The sequence below is a fragment of the Castor canadensis genome, chromosome 9 (genome assembly GCF_047511655.1).
Source record: "Castor canadensis chromosome 9, mCasCan1.hap1v2, whole genome shotgun sequence".
Taxonomy (NCBI): domain Eukaryota; kingdom Metazoa; phylum Chordata; class Mammalia; order Rodentia; family Castoridae; genus Castor; species Castor canadensis.
Genome location: NC_133394.1, coordinates 153,552,088 through 153,566,436, shown reverse-complemented (window position 1 = coordinate 153,566,436; position 14,349 = coordinate 153,552,088). Strand labels below are relative to the sequence as shown.

The 14,349-nt window shown below is 57.8% G+C and overlaps 1 protein-coding gene across 2 annotated transcripts in view; it reads left to right on the top strand.

Annotated features, from left to right (window-relative positions):
* Positions 1-999: 999 nt before the first annotated feature.
* Positions 1,000-14,349, top strand: part of Sh3bp2 (SH3 domain binding protein 2) — a 34,858-nt gene continuing 21,508 nt past the window's right edge. Inside the window, exon 1 of one of the 2 annotated variants that reach the window (XM_020162737.2) lies at positions 1,000-1,116. The gene's annotated coding sequence lies outside the window, so the exon portion shown is untranslated. Of the gene's footprint in view, positions 1,117-1,242; positions 6,980-14,349 lie in introns of those variants that run through there. The other variant, XM_074042736.1, reaches the window with a different exon arrangement.

Here is a 14,349-nt window from a genome sequence, read left to right as displayed (position 1 = left end):
TTCCCCTGCTCACAGCTGCCTGGGCTCTGGGACCTGGGGCTAGTGCAGTCTTGATGGGGAGTTTTCTCCCCACGCTCCAAGTGATAGGCCTCTTTCCTGGAAGGTTCCACTCTCCTGCAAGCTCTGTTGGCCTCGCTTGGCTCCCTAGAATCCCACTCTACACCCTGCCAGTATCCCTGCCTGGCCCTCAGGGCTCCGCAGGAAGCCATCTCCCCTAGAAAACTCCTTTTCCCCTGGCCCTCACCCCATAAACACAGTCATCTGTGTCTACTGATGGACTTGGACCTTGCCTCACTCCGACCAGACAGCTGTAGGGAGAGACCTCAGTGGCTGTGGAAAGGGAGCCCAGAGTAGGCAAAGGGAAAAACACCCTGGTTTTTAGGCCTCAGCATTGGAGCCCTGCTCTGGCTCTGGGGCTCCAGCCCTGGTCCTGGGGCTTTTGGAAGTGATTGGGAGGGTGTTTGAAACCAGGGACAAGTTTCCAGTGGTCCCGGCAAGCCCTCCTCGACCACCAGACGGTGACCCAGTTCCTGAGTCAGACACACTGGGCAGGGGTGTGACCAGTGAGGATGCTGCAGGGTCAGGATCACAGGGTTGAGGGGTCAGACAACGCCTTCTCCAGCCAGGGCCACAGGATCCCAAGAGGGAGGCAGGGGGAGGCTGTCATGGCGCGGACCCACAGGAGGAAGACACTCTGCCAGTCAGCTCTGTCACTCACCTGCACTTAGCAAGTACTGTGTGCTGGGATCAGACCCACGGCCAGTGCCCGCCTTCTCCTGGGGCGGGGGCATGGATATGGAGGGGCTCCCCTACCATGAGGTCCGTGTACCCGCTCCACGCCAACCTTGGTCTGCGGAGGGCCTGGGTGAAGAAGCCAGACTGGTGGCTGGCAACAGGGCAGGGCCAGGATCGGGGGCGTGGCCTGAGCTAGGGAGGCGGGACGGGGGGGGGGCAGGGCGGGCACCTGGAGGGCGGGGCCAGGATCGGGGCGTGGTCTGGGCAGGGGGCGGGGCCTGAGCGCCTTGCCCCGGGCCGCGCTGGCTGCAGAGGCGGGCGGCGAAGCGGGGAACCGCCTCCCGCGCGCAGGGCCCTGGGGCCGGGAGCAAAGTTCGGCAGGTAAGGCACCGCACGGGTCTCGGGTCTGAAAAATGGACGTGCGGGACTCAGTCGCGTCCACCCGGCTGCCTGGGTCTCGGGGATCGAGTCCCGCCGTGGGGTGGGAGCGGGCGGTCAGCTCGGGCGCGCGCGGGGCGCGGGGCGGCGCAGCGCCGACCTGGGCACCGCGGGCACTGCCCGAGTCCCGCGTTCCTCCGCTTCTCTGGTAATCGCTGCTGGACCCGGGTTACACGACCCACCCGGGGCGGAGTTTCCAAAACCTTCCCGTAATCCAAACTTTCCTTCCCTCATCTGCTCCCCGAAATTGGAAAGTCACCTATAGTGGTGGTGAGTCACGCTGAAGTGTGAGTGACTGCTAACCCCGGGGGTGTAGGGAGTTTGCGGCTCTTACGCGGAGCAGTGAATCTCAGAAAGGGTGGCACAGTGGATGGGAGAGTTGGCGGGCAGCAGCTGTCCTGCTGCAACAAGCCTTGGCTTCCTCGGGGGGTGTTGAGAGAGGCTGAGCCCTGTTGGAGCCTGGTCCTTCTGTCACCTGGCCTAATCCTGATCATCTCCTGCCCCCTCTCTGTGCCTCCTTTTGCTTATCCATTGACCCTGTTGACAACTGTGCTTCCTAATGGGGCATCCACAGTCAGGGCCCCTGAGAAGTGGGCCTGGCCTGGGGCCACTGCTCAGTGTAGGACCTCTTGGGTTTCCTTGTGGACAAGCTGAGACCTTGCAGGGATACTCACAGCCGGGCTGCTGTAATGATGAATGTGCAGGCTCCTGGGCTGGGAGCAGGACTCTGGGTTCAGATCAGCCCAGTGCCCCTTCCATGTGACTTGGGTGAGTGCCTGCTCTTGCTGGCTCGAGTTCTGAAGTACCAGAGTTGGGGCTGGCCTCCTGTGTGACAGGACTAGGACCTGGGGTTGGGGTTCTAGGAAATGAGAACTCTGTCCATCTCCCTATCCACACCCCCCATCCAGCTCTGTGTTGGGCATACTTTGGCAGAGGGGGCAGACCAGAAGAACAGACAGGAATTGATGAGCTGGGCCAGCAGTGCTGACAGGGGACCTGGCCTTTTGGGGGAGTCCCCGAGGCCTACAGAGTCAAGGAGAGCCCACCAAGAAGGCCAGCCTGAGAGACATGGGGGAGGGTGGACTTCAGGCCTGCGTTGGCCCTTCCTGTCCTCATGGACAGAGGAAGTAAGGTGCTGAGTCAGCCTCCAACAACCACATCCCCATACGGATACACACACGCAAGCTTACAGATGGGAACCTGGGAGAGCTAGAATTCTAAATGGCCAGCTATGGTCCAGGGAGGCCAGAGGAAGAGCATAAACTCAGTCTGGGGTCCTGGGTTCTAATCCAGATGTCATCACTTCCCAGCTGCATGATCTTTGCCAGGAATCTCCTCCTGCTGAGCCTTTGTTGCCTTGTCTGCGTAAAATGAGGGTAGTGAACCACTTTCTACCTCCAGGGTGGTTGTGAGAGTCCAAGGGCCGCTGGTGTGTGGTGGTACAGAATGCAGGGACAAGGAATCGCTGGTCCTCAGGAAGGCTGTGTTTCCTGGCCAGACGGGGTCAGTTGGGCTACCTCTGCTTGGGTTGGGGAGGGGGCAGGGCTAGGTTTGGAGAGGCCTGGGGCTAAGAGCAGGCTCCCAGGTTTCTGTCCAAACTGGTCTCCTGCGCAAAGACCTGTGTCTATCAGGAGTGGCTGGTGTTGGGGAGCTGCCTGGGACCTCCTGGGCTCTGTTCTCAAAGCCCCATTGTGGGGACACCAATGGTCAATGGCTAGCAGACCCTGTCCTCTCCTCGCTGGTTGGCTGGCTGGTCAGTGGCCCTGGGCATGGTGTTGCTCTTTTATAATCCCAGGTGGCTTGGCTGGCACTGGACAGCCTGAGTATGGGTAGCGGCGGGTAGGGAGGTGGGTGGTCTGAGGGCCAGGGAAAGCTAGGGTTGCTGTCAAGAGGAGGACTCTGAGCCAGGCAGAGAGCCACAGAGATAGGGACAGGCCAGCCAAAGGCTGACCCAGAAGGGTGGCAAGTCAGGTGACTAGAGTGGCCTGGGAATGCCAGGTGTGTTGAAGGCATGAAGGAAACCTCCAAACCTTGGAGTCCTCTCCTTAGGTCTTCTGGGTCCCTCTAGTGACCCTGTCTGGGCAAAAGGCTAGGGAAAGTCCCATGTGTGAGCTCAGAGGGATGTGTGAAGTGTTCCAAGCTCAGCTGCTATCTTCTTCTCTGCCCCACTGCCTGTGCCCAGAGGGCAGATGGGATGAAGCCCAGTGTAACGTACCTGTCTCCCTCCATGGTCCAGGAGCTCTTAGTCTGCCAGGTAAATTTCACTTCCGGATGCTCGGTGTTCTGTGCAATAAAGCCCTGGACCTGGGCTACACTGCTACACTTGGGCTCAGTGCCAGGCTCCAGCTGGCCCTAAACTCCAGGGGTGACACACATGAAATGAAAGGGCAGCATAGTTGCAGCCTGGATTCAGGGTGACGAACCTCGTGGCACTCAAGGAGGTTTGGGCTCCTGGGAGGGGATGAGGGTGCCCAGCTGCCCTCTCCGCCTCCTTCCTTCTCCACAAGCAATGTGACTTCTGAGGTTCCAGCCCCAAAGCCACCAGAGTGGTCAGCCCCTGTTTGACCCATCGCTGCCCAGACTGAAATCATTGGTCTTAGGAGCTAGAGGTGGCTATCCTGCAGCCTATGTGGGTCAACCATGGCAGGTTCCAACCAAATATAACTGATTGACCCCTGCCACGTGGCCTCTGGGAAAAGTATTGGCTTGGCCACTAGGACAGTGGCTGGGAGGTCAGTGGGCCCCGAGGGGCTGGCAGGGCACCCACACCCCCATCCCCTGTAGCCAGACTCTGATTCCAAGAAGTGCTCTCTGCCTCCTTATGAATCAGATGTTTACTGCACACCCGCTGAGCCTGGGTGGGGCGGTCCACTGCCCTAGGCGGCTGGGTGGGGAGTGGGGTGTTTGCCTGCTTAAGCCTGCAGAGGGAGGCGAGGTCGCTTGGCCCAAGGGCTGCCAGGCTGGCAGTGTGCTTGCCATGACCTGGGGTGGGCTCCCTCACTACCAGGGGCTAAGTCAGTTCAGGCATGCTTCCCGGGGCGTGCGTGTGAAGAACAGAGCCTTTTCCAGGAGCCAGAGGAAGCCAAGCCTCCGGAGAAGCCCATGTCTCTGGGCTGCCATGCCTTCCTTGTGAAATGGGGTCAGCTCAGTCTAGCTCATGGGCTCATCACGATGATTAAATGAGATGCTGTCAAGGAGCTCCTCATTGTGGGTGCCATAGGTCTCAAGAAGCCCCATGAGACCATCTCCTCAGGCCTGGGCTAGGGACCCTCCCCACAACCCTGCATGGACAGCCGCTCCATTTTAGGGAGTTTCTCCAGCCCAGAATTGGGCGTTGTAATCTAGTGATGCCATTCTGTGGCACTGGAGGACCATGTGGCACTACACCCCAGGCTCCAGTCCCAGCAGGTGAGGGGACTGCCAAGTACCCATCCCTCAGGGCTATCCTAACCAGGATGGGAAGAGGCCAAGGTTGGTGTGGGGCCTGGCTGCTAGGTGGGCCTTGGCTTTGTCTCGTAGCCTTGGGGGTCTAGAGTAACACCTACAGTCCACACTGCCATCTCCCCCCAGCTCCTACGTCTGGAACAGTAGTGACCTCCCTTCAGAAAACTGCTGTCCCACCCCTGTAACCCTTCAATACATGCTGGGTGTCCTGCGTATCAGGCCTAGAGCCAGACCTGGGCCATAGGACTCTACAGGCCCACCAACCAGAGGGCGAGACTTGTTGGCAGATGCTCATAGGTAGCAGCCCAGCCTCTCCTGTCCAGCCCACTTTGCCACTTTTTCCCCCAGAGCAATTTTTTTTTGTGTGGTGCTGGGGTTTGAACTCAGGGCCTGCATTTTGAGCCACTCTGACAGCCCTATTTTGTGATGAGTTTTTTTCAAGATACAGTCTCAGGAACTATTTGCCTGGACTGGCTTCAAACTGTGATCCTCCTTGTCTTTGCCTCCTGAATAGCTAGGATTGCAGGTGTGAGCCACTGACACTCAGCTTCAGAGCAATTTTTTATTAAAGACATATAGTGTGCATTAGAGCTCCAGGGACTTTCTATGGCCACTCCTTACCCAACTCCAGCCCCACGCTGTGTGCCTCCTCTGAGCCTGGTCGGTGCTCTATCCCCCCTCCTTACTGGGAGCTCATTAGGCATAGGGCCCTGAGTGGCTGGCCTGTCAGTACCCATAAGACTCTGTACAGGACGGGTGAGGATGATGGAGCCTTCCAGTCTCTCCCTCCTGAGCTGGGCAGTTCTGCATGCTGAAGCTTTGAAGTTGGCTGGCCACTCTCCCAATCTGTGTTTAACTGTCCACTGAGTACTGGAGACAAATGTGCTCCATCCTGGAAGCTGTGCCACTGAGGTTGGCGGAGTTTCCCATCAGATAATAGCAGGTTGTTGTGCTGTGTCCTTGCAGGAAGTTCCTCTGGTTTCTATCACAGCCCCTCACACAGAGGTCTCCAGCTGCCACCACTACCTTGCCATCTGGCAGCGGGGACCCAACCACGACTGGGCCTGGTCTCAGTGGCCCCAGCAGCAGCACAGATAGACAGATAGGGGATTCTTTTCTGGTGGGGAAAACAACTGCCCAAGCCATGTGGCCACATCCTAAATTGAAGCGTTTCCTCTCTCTGTGGCTGCTCCTCTCAAAAGATGTGTACTGGTGTCAGGATTGACGTCAGCCTGGCCTCCTCCAAGTCACCTACTGTAGAGAGCTCCTGGGTGCTGAGTCACAAAAAGCCTGTGTCCAGGGCAGGACCCAGCAAAAGGTGGGATTTGCAACCATTAGTAGAGCGAGCAGTGGAGAAGGATCTGAAAGAGCTGGCCATGGAGCTCTGAGTGGACAGGTGTGGGGAACGTGACCCCACGCTGGGGAGGTATGCCAGGAACCTTGGCACTTATCTCGTCTGCCTGGCCCTGGCTGCTTCCTCCCTTCCTATGTGAGATGCTTTTCAGAGGAGTGGGTGACTGGCACTCATTCCAGCCAACTCCCTTGATGGTTAGGCCTGGCCCTGGCAGGCAGGTCAACACATAGTTGGGTGGGTTTGACCATGGCAGGGCAGAGGATCGAGTCCCCTCATTGTGGACAGTAAGTGACTTTTTGCTGCTGTCACCTCTGTGGTCTGAAACCTCTGGGAATGCAGAGGTGTCCACCTGGAGCTAGGAGGCTTAGATGACTCCTCCAGTTCATGCTGTGTGACCTGATGTCCTTACCTTCTCTGTGCAGAACAGGGATAAGAAGTCCAGCCTCATGGGGTGTGTGAGGGTGAGGGAGGGTCCACCCATTTGCTGGGAGCAGATACATAGTAGTGACCCACAGAACGCTGGATGCAGTTCAGGGCCTCAGAGCCTCCAGAGTTGGCCTCAGGCCATGGAGGCCTCCCTGCTGACCAGAGCTGATGACGACGTTCAGCCCACAACTGCTCTGCACCCACCCTGTCTCAGGACTTTGTGTGTATCCTCAGCTGGCCTCCTTTCCCCACAAATACCTGCCCCGACCGCCATTCCCTGTCATTTCAATTCCACCAGTGGTGCAGAGGGACCTCATTCCAGCACTTTAATCCTGGCATGAGCCAGGGCTGGAACTCCCAGTGCCCCAATGGGCTCCTTGCACACGGGAAAGGGAGTTCTGCTTGGGGTAGAGCCATGGAGGCAGAAGCCTGTGGAGTAACTTGCCTTTGAGTCCTGTCTAGAGCTGAGCTCTTCCCTTCCAGCTGCTATGGAGGTATGGGACCTGACCTGAGAAGGCTGCTCTGGAGCCTGGGCCTGGCCCCATACACTGTGGCCCCATACACTGGATAACTGGATATAAGGTAGGGGAGGGGCAGAGTCCATCCCTGAGCCCCCAACTTATTGCCTGGCATCCAGAAGGTTTGCCTGCCTTGTAGGGCAAGGGACTCTCTGAAGTCAGTCTTTTCAGTTTCCTGAAGATGTGAGCAGGAGGGTGAAGTGCTCTGGTTGGGGGTGGCCATGCCCACTTTGGGGATAGGAAGCTGCCAGGGGAGGAAGAGGATTGAGCAAGGGCCCCCTCTGGGCTCTGTACCAGTTGCCCTGCCCTAAGACCCCGGTCCCTCCCACTAGCAGCCATTCCAGGAGAGGAGTCCTGAGAGGCAGAGGGACACCCACTGCAGACCCCAGCCCAACCCCTTGAGGGACAGCACACAAGGATGGAGGATGAGCTACCATGTAGGGTGCCTATCCTGGGGCTTCCTTGGGGTGGGAACAGCAGGCCCCAGACTGAGGCAGGGAGAAAGGAGGGGTGCTTGTGGGGGAGCAGGGGGAGGGTGATGAGGGCATGGAGGGTCCCAAGGGATCAGTTTGTATTGTCAAAGCTCACTCTGGGGGATCTGGAGGCCTCCCCAAGAGGCCCACCCCTGCATAGTGGGCCTGAGGGGAAGGAGTTTGAAAGGCAGACAGAGAGAAGCTGGCATAGTGAGGCCTGAGAGAGGCTTAGGTGTGTGGAGGTCAGACAACCAGGGGCCATGGGGATAGGATGGAGAGAGACTCTGGTGAGAGTGGGGTAACATTGTGCCCTTGTGTTTCTGACTCTGCTCCTGGCCCAACTTCCCTCTCCCCACTGCCCAAATCCTGTTTCCTGGGCTTTCTGGCTGCCCAGCAGCATGGCCAGTGGTTGTCTCCCAGGGGGACACACTTGACAAACCCTCGAAGCTGTGTCCCCACAGCACCCTTGAAATTGTGCCCATGGGCACTCAGGGGTGTGGGTTCAGGCATTGCCAATCATCGGAAGCCACCTGACTGCTGGGAGTCTCAATTTGAGCATTAATTAGGATCCCACTAGGTGGGCAGTCTCCTGGAGTGGGGTCTGATGGAGTCTTCTGGGGCTCCCACACCAGGGGTAGGTGCGGAGAGGCTGGGCAGAGGCAGAGCCCAGGTGTCGGTATCTACATGGGTCTGAAGTTGCAGGGTCAGGGAGCCTGACTGGACACACCCACCTCTCTGAGGAAGGGACAGGTCTGGAGAGCTGTCCCCAGGGAGCAGTGGGAAATAAGCAGCCCCCAGAGGCACTCACTTTCTGCCCCCTGGGCTCTGTCCTTCCATGCTGCCCGAGGACCCTGAGAGCACTGTCACCTAGCCTGACCATGGGGCTTCAGAGGGGTTTAGGGTGACTTGACCTGGGGCAGAAGGCCAGGTGGGAGTCTGTGGGTAGGGACTGCACAAGGAGGCCAGGGACAGCATGACAGGTGTCCAGGGTGTAGAGTGCCAGGGACTGAGCCCTGACTCCGAGCCCAGTCACCTTTGAGAGCTGCCTCTGTGCAGCCGAGACAGTCTGGCTCAAGGAAGGAGTGGGGTACAGCAGGCCTGGGAAAGGGGGTAGGGCAGATGGCTGGTACAATGGGTGGACCTGCCCCCTCCTATCCTGACCGCCAGGGACAAGGCCCAGACTTCCGGGAGGAGACAGAGGGCTGGGCTTCTTTCCCACCAACCAGGGCCTGCTGCCAGACCCTCATTCTCCCTGGGCCTCTGAACAATGGAGCAGTGTGAGGGTGCCCGGGAATTTCCAGGTCAGCCTGACCCCCCGCAGGCCCATGTTGAGGGGCAAGAACAGGAGCCAGCAGCTGGCCATGAGTCATGTCCACCGCCCAGGCCTGGGAGGTCCTGGGGTTCCCAGGCTGAGGAGGAACAGGCTGTTCTCGGTTCCCCAAGCTGGGGTCTGGTCTGCTCTGCTCCTCCTTCCTACTTTTGGCCCCTCTCAACACCTCTTCCTGTGCTCCCCCTGACTTCCTCCCCCTGGCTGGTTTGTCTCCCCCTGCCTCTGTCCAGCCAGAGACCCGGACCTAGAGATGGCTGTAGTCAGCGCCCTAGCCTCCTGCCCATCGCAGCCTAGGCAGAGGCTGGCCTGTTCTCCCTCTGGTGGTCTGGGGGTAACCTCAGGAGGACACCAGTGAGAGAAGACAATCTAGAAACAAAACCTAAATTTTATTGAGTAATAGCCAGGCGTGGTGGTGCACTCCTGTAGTCTCAGGTACTTGGGAGCCTGAGGCAAGAGGAACGCTTTATACCCAGGAATTTGGGGCCAGCCAGGGAAACACAGTGAAACCTGTATCCAAAAGAAAAAAAAAAAAATTGGACCTGAAACTAGTTCAGTGTAGAGCACTTGCCCGGCACATACAAGACCCTGGGTTCTAGCCTTAGTACCAGGAAAAAAATTACTAAGGAATAAAAAGTGATTATCAGCAGAAAATGATGGAATAAAATAAACCCAATTACAAATTCTTCAATAGCAGTGACGAAAAAAGCATGCTTGAAAGCAGATATAAGACATTGATATAAGGGAAGAAAAGGGGAAACCCAATGGATTAAGACAGACGTCCTAACGGTAACCTGCAGAGTGGAAGGAGGGAAGGGCGCCACTGTCTGCTGACTCAGCCTAGGTGGTTCCGGCCTATGGCAGGGTGGACAGCGGCCAGGGCACTTGCTGGACAGATGGTGAACTGTGATTCTTGACAGGAGCCCCTTACAGTGCATGGCGGAGCTGAGATTGGGGCCATGCCTGGTGACCCTGGCCCCAGTGCTCACCCACTGTAAAGTGCCCCAGACTGAGCACATACAGGTCTGAAGAGCCTTATGGTTTTGTGTGACTTGAAGGAGGCCACCATGATGTGAAAATTATCAGAGTGATGAGTAAAAGAAACAAACAGACAGCTAAGGCCACTGCTGGCCACAAGGGTTGAGGCTAGAGTCCCTGGTGGCCTACCAGGGACTACCAGGGCTTGTACAACTGGCCTGGCTGGGCACCAGGGGATAGCAAGTGCTCATGCAGTGTGCCAAGGCTGACCCCTGCTATCTGGCAGGGAGCAATGGGGCCAGGTCTCTCTGCCCACCCTTCCCTGCCAACATGAGCTTCCTGGCCCGTGTGTCCCATCCTTGCGCCTGTGACCTGGTGCTGGGATCTACCTTAAGCAAGGTGCCCTTAACCCCAAGGACCCTGACACCAGTGCTGGGCCTAGTGTTGTGGCAGAGCCCTTGTGAGCCATCTGGGTCAGTCCTCAGAGCACTATCACCAGCACGCCCGCTGGAGTGAGGAGGCAAGGCTTGGGGGTGAAATGACTTGTGTCAGTGTCCAGCGCAAGAGGGCAAAACTGAGCCCATGCTTGTGTGGTGCCTGAGCTCAGGCGCTTGCCCATCCACTTCAGCTGGGCATGAGGCCTTGACAAGCAGCTCTCACGTGGCCCCACTTCTGTTCCTCATGTCTGAAGCTGCGTGCCTTGTTTTGCTCTGACCCAGGGGCTTTGCGCAAGCTGTCCCCTTGCTGAGATGATCTCAGTGTAATCTTGTTGCTTGGCTAATTCATACGGAAGATTTCTCCCAGGATGCTGGCTGATGTGTCACCCTGTCTAGTGGAACAGATGTCACAAGGATGTGAGTCAGAGGTGGCTGCTTCCACAGCAAATCAGGAGCCCCAGAAGGAGGGTAATGGCAGCTTGGATCCTGGGGTGCAGAATATAGAGTTCGCCCACAGGCCGCAGTGCTGTGACTACCTCCCTCTGTCCTTGATACCAGAACTCAGGGGTTGGGGTAACCTTGGGTGCAGGAGAGATGGGGCATCCTTGTCTGTCAGGGACACTGCCTGTGGCTGCTTCATTCATGTTGCTGCAGCCATGAGGACTCCTTCTGCAGGGCCTGAAAACTCCTGGGACTGCCCCAGCTACCAAGGGGGAAACTGAGGCCTGGAGTGAGCACTAGCCTGCTGGTCTCCTGCCCAGAGCCCTGTTCCTCCACAGCAACCAGGGCTCAGCGCTGTTGTCCTCACGGACTTGTGGGTTTTCTGCCCAGGTGGGATCCAGTGTCCTTCCAAGGGCAGCTCTGGGGTTGCTCCTTCTTCTTGACCGCTCAGAGCCAGACTTGGCAAGAAATGTCTGGTGTGCCTGGCTGGGGCCATGTGGCTTTCAGGCCAGCCTCAATGTCCTCATCAGGAGAGCAGCATGCCCACTTTGACAGCTGGCAACCTAGGGAGCCACAGAGCTAGCACCCTTAGGACATGAAGGGGATCCCAGGAGCTGGTTCTCTTGTCCCAGAAGTGACTGTGGGCAGGAAGACATCCCCCAGCTTTGTGACCCCTGAGCCTTGGCCTCTGCAAGTGGGGAGTCTGCCTCAGCAAGTGCCTGTGAGGCAGGTGTCCCAGGAGGGTCTGGTTGGTGGCTGTGTCTGCTCCCTCAGCTGCTGGGATGGGAGAGAAGGAGCAGGCTGGATTGGGGAAGTTCCATCCTCTGCGCTTCCTTGTGCAGCGGGCGTCAGCTTGACCTTGACTTGGGAGGAGACTTCGGGCTTCTTCCAGGCTTCCTGACAAAGGTGCCTGACAAATTTTGCACCCAGCCACATCCCTTTTGTCCCTGAAGGTAATGGCAGCAAGCTCAGGCTTGGGTGTAAGGGTGCACTGTCCCAGCCTAGTGTCACCTTGCTTTGTCTATGTAGACACTGCAAACAGGAGCGGTCACCCCAGGGAAGCCCAATGCCTGTTCTGTGGCTGCAGAACCCTGCAGGGGCCTCCCACAGGCAGACAAGGTCCCTGTGAGGTAAAGAAGTGGGTGTACTCGGGGTGAGGTGAAGGGTTTCATTTGGCAAGTGAGCCCTGTGAGCTGAGAGCTGTGGGGAGCAGGGCACCAGCTGTCAGGGTGTGCAGGAGGCCTGCCCATGCTGTAGGATGGACCTGGTGCCTGTGTCATATCTGCTACTGTGTGGGGTCTCTCAGTGCACAGACTCACAGAGGTCCCTGTCCTCAAGTGCTGACACTGGGGGAGGGGCAGTAGCCAGTGGGGGTGGGGAGGGGGACTGGGGTGACTTTGTGAGGAACTGTGTGGGGTCCTGGCAGTGGGAGAGTGGTCAGGACAGGGGACTTCAGAGGCGGCAGTGGGACTCAGGAGGGTGGCACTCTGGTGGAGGGCACTGCTGGGCAAAGGGACAGAGATGGAAAGGAGTGTGGTATGTTCTGTGGAATTCCAACACTGGGTATGTGGCTCAGGGTGGCACCTCCTGTGGCGGGAGAGGACTGTCTGCTGGCCAGACTGACAAGAGGGGCATGAGGAGAAGACGTTGAGAGAGGGTGTTTTGAGAACATGCCTTTAGCATTGCCTCCCTTCCTAACAAGACTGTTGACAGTGCTACCAGTGGAAGCCCAGTGCCCAGGGGCCTCCAGAGTAAGCCATCCTACTGCCATGGCAGGTGGTCCACACGTAAGCTGTTGGCTGCACTCCTCAGATGAGGAACCTGAAGCTCAAAGTGGGCCACAAGTCTAAAAGGAGCCAGGCCTGTCCCCAGTGAAGCCTGTTCTCTAGCCACTGTAACATCCTGCCCACCAGGGTCCTCTTGCAGGGGAGCCATGGGTCAGGCAGGACCAGGACCAACTGCCAATCTCAGAGCCTAGGGCTGGCTGGGGGGGGGGCGGGGGGGGGCGGCGAGCCCCTTTGTTTAGGCAGCAACTGTGCAACTGTGGGCGAGGAGCCAGGAACTCGGGGGTGGAGCTGGCCCACAGTCAGCACTCTGGAGAATTCTTTCTCAAGCAATTAAAAGGTGGAAACTTGTCGGTGTTTGTGATGAACTGAAGTGTGAATCCTGAAACGCCTCTGCTGGCTTGTGGCTTGAGGCAGGAGAGTGGCCCAGGCAGGCAGGCAGGCAGGCAGGCAGCACGCCAACCTGTGCTGCCCTGAGATGTGGCTTTCCTCTCTGTCCCCAGCCCCACCCACCCTCACCATACTGACCACCAGCCTGGAACCCAGACCCTACCATGCTGCCCACAACCAATGTGCTGCCCCTTCCTGGCCATGCCAGGGCTCTGCACTGAGTGTGGAGGGCTCCAGGATTCCCAGATCTCGTGCTCAGCAGGCCCTCGGCTTGAAGACATGCCATAGCCCAGCCTGGGCACACTTGCTAGGGACAGAGACACTGGGCCTGGGAAAGGAAGGCACTGCTGGGGCATCCAGGGATGTGTGAACATTGTGAATTACCTTTGGGGACAGTTTCCCAGAGCATAAAACCCACCCCTGCCCCAGGTTGGGCCCTGCCCTTGGATGCCCAGACACCATGTGGACAGTCATGTGCACCAGACCTCTGTCTGTACTTCTCTTAATTCCATTTGCCCTTGGACACAGGAGCAACTAAACGGCCTCCTTCCTTCACCTAGGTGGCCCTGTGATCCCCAACACACTGCGTCTTTTGGGGACGCTGGCTGACTCTTATGTTTTGGCTTTTCTCCGTTTCTCAGTGGGTAGACTGGCACACTGGCCCAGTGCTGTCTGGTGGCTTGTCTTGCCCAGCAGTGGTCCTGCAGCAGGGATGGGCCTTGGCTATAGTCACACCAGACATCAGTTCTTTGAAAGACTCTCATTGTTGCTCAGATTAGCTCTGAGTCATGCTTTCTGAGCTCTGAAGGATGTGCTGGTTACAGCCACGTCAGAGGTGTGGCCTTGTGTATAGCCTGGGGATGCAATGTGACCCAGGCCCATGGGGAGTGTAGGTGGAGGGTTGTGCCACTGATGTGGAGATTTCAGAGAAGGGGACAAGGTTCTAGAAGATTCTGTTCTCAAAGAATGAGGATGCTTTCATTTCTCAACTAAAGGAGATTGTGGTACTAGGAGTAGGGTGAAATGGTCCTGCACAGCAGGCCCCAGGTCACTGGCCCAGGGCAGGACGCACGGAGGTGGGGGTATGGGCCAGGTATGGTGTGCTGGGCTGGTGACCCAATGCCCAAGAGGGGCAGAAGACAGTGAGCCAGGCCTCCGGGGGCTGTGACATCAGGGAGTCCAGCTCAGGGGTCCCCTGTCCAGCTGGATATGGTGTTGCAGAACCAGGCCATTCCTGATGGAGCATGCCAGGAAGTGGGGTCAGACTAAAGGGGAAGCCTGCTGCACAAAGGACCTGGCAGTGTGGACTCATTTCCTGGGGCTGCCCTGACAGAGGGGCTCCACACACAGGGAAAGGCAGAAGTTTGCTCTCGCTGTCTGGACACCACAAGTCCAAAGCCAAGGTGTCAGCAAAGCTGCATTTCCTCTGGAGACTCGAGGGAGGGTCCTTACGTGTCTGCTGCACTTTCTGGTGTTGGGTGGCATCCGTGGCTCTCTTGGCTTGTGGCTCTGTCACTCCAGGCTCTTCTGTCCTACATGGTCGACTCCAAGGTTATGTCATCTAGAGATGTTTGTCATTGGATTTAGGACTCACTGGCCAATCC